This window comes from Pteropus medius, unplaced genomic scaffold, assembly GCF_902729225.1.
Source record: "Pteropus medius unplaced genomic scaffold, Ma_sr-lr_union100, whole genome shotgun sequence".
Classification (NCBI taxonomy): Eukaryota; Metazoa; Chordata; class Mammalia; order Chiroptera; family Pteropodidae; genus Pteropus; species Pteropus medius.
The window spans coordinates 23,357-25,587 of record NW_024345201.1 but is presented as its reverse complement, the minus strand read 5'-3'; the positions used below and the strand labels follow the sequence as shown (position 1 = coordinate 25,587).

General features: G+C 39.9%; 1 pseudogene; it reads left to right on the top strand.

Annotated features, from left to right (window-relative positions):
* Window positions 1–851: 851 nt before the first annotated feature.
* LOC120611018 (olfactory receptor 4N5-like) lies at window positions 852–1,773 on the top strand (annotated as a pseudogene).
* The last annotated feature ends 458 nt before the right edge of the window (window positions 1,774–2,231 follow it).

Genomic DNA, 2,231 nt, shown 5'->3' with positions numbered 1-2,231 from the left:
AAAATGTTTCTGGGAAGAATATTATTTGGCTATCATTAGGAGATCTGAGGAAGAAGTAGGATATGAATATGTGGTAAGCGAATAAGATCGGAATGGTAGTAATTAATATTTCAAATGCAGGATTGGGACACAACACGGGATGTACCTAGGGCAATAACTCTAAGTTATGTGAAATGTAGGTCTCTTGCTTGAGATCCTAATGACCGGTGTGGAGTAAAAGTGCATGAGGGGGCCAAAGCAGAACAATGTAATGGGAACTAAGAAGGTACAAATTCAGAAAACAAAGCATATTGCTACCAGCCAGAAGCTAGGTATTCTACGTGCGATGAAGTAAAGAAGCACCTGCAAAAAAAAAGCACTTTGCTCTGTGGAAATGAAGAGAAGGGACCAAAATCCAGCAACTAATCTAAGCATTAGAGAAAGTGCACCACCACTAACAACTTCAACAACAACAAAAATCAAATGAAACAAAAACTAACAATTTTGATATTGGTTAAGTTTTGTTTTAATCAGGAAATTTCTAATATACCGCAAGCAAAGTAGCCCAGAGTCCTACAGGAGCATAATTCTATAGAAGCACTTAAATGGGAATAACAGTACAGCAATAAGAACAGTGTCTTAGGGGAATTGGGAAAATGAAGAGCAGAAAAGTTAACTCAAAACAAGAGAGTTATGAGGTGTAAGTTGTTTTCAGCTAGAGAATGTTAGGTGTCGCAAATGTTTTTATCTGGAGAAGAATTATGCAATAAATGAAAGTCTTAAATCTTTTTTATTTTGTTGTCTGCATATATTCTACAAAATAGTATAACAGATAATATTTTTGCTTGTTGTTATTCTGCAGACTGAGACTGATGGAGAGAAAGAGCAGCACAGTGGTGACAGAATTCATCCTCCTTGGTCTGACCAAGTCTCAAGATGCTCAGCTTTTGGTCTTTGTGCTAGTCTTAATATTCAACCTCATCATCCTCCCTGGAAATTTCCTCATCATCCTCACCATCGTTTCAGACCCTGGCCTCACAGTGCCCCTCTACTTCTTTCTGGGCAACCTGGCCTTCCTGGATGCATCCTGCTCCTTCATTGTGGCTCCCAGGATGCAGGTGGACTTCCTCTCTGAGAAGAAGGTAATCTCCTACAGGGGCTGCATCACTCAGCTCTTTTTCTTGCACTTCCTTGGGGTAGGAGAGATGTTCCCGCTTGTTGTTATGGCCTTTGACCACTACATCACCATATGTCATCCTTTTCACTATTCAGCTGTCATGAACCCTAGAGCCTGCTATACCTTGCTGTTGGCTCTGTGGCTTGGGAGCTTTGCTCATTCCATTGTACAAGTGGTCCTTATTCTCTGCTTGCCCTTCTCTGGCCCAAACCAGCTGGATAACTTCTTCTGTGATGTGCCTCATTTCATCAAGCTGGCCTGCACAGACACCTTTGTGGTGGAGCTCTTGATGATATCTAACAGTGGACTGCTCACCCTCTTGTTCTTCTTTGGGCTTCTGGCCTCCTATGCGGTCATCTTCTGCCGTATAAAGAGGCAGTCCTCTGAAGGCAAGAACAAGGCTCTCTCCACATGCACCAAACACATCATTGTGTTTCTCATTTGGACCTGCCATCTTCATCTACACTCGCCCCTTCAGAGCCTTCCCAGATGACAAAGTGGTTTCTCTTTTTCACACAGTGATCTTTCCTTTATTGAATTCTGTGATTTATAGACTTCGCAACTAGGCAATGAAAACGTCAATGAGGAGGTTATTGAGTCAGCCCATGGTTTGCTGAATTAAATAGAAGAATGAGAAAAGCAAGAAAGGAGAATGTCCAGTTGGAATTAATTTATTTATTCATTAATGTACTGAATCAGTCAGTCATTTAGCAAATACTATATTTATTAAATCTTTGTAATTTTTAGGCACCATCCTATGTATATAAATGAGACAGGTCAGATTCCAGATCTCTTGGGGTTGCATTCAAATGGATAAAGACAAGCTAAATTATTAAACTGAAAAAGAAAACATCACAATATCTGAAAGATATTCCTCTGGTACAAAACAAAAATAATGTTATTGTAGAGTCTGACTGGGAGATATAGTTACTTTATTTTTTATTGTTAGACGAGGTCTTGTTGGGTGGTGTTTAGCTGAATACCAGACTTGAATAATCCATCAAGCAATTACCTCGTGACAGAAAATTCTGGCAGAGAGGATGACTGATACAAAGACACAAAGATCTTATGAGCT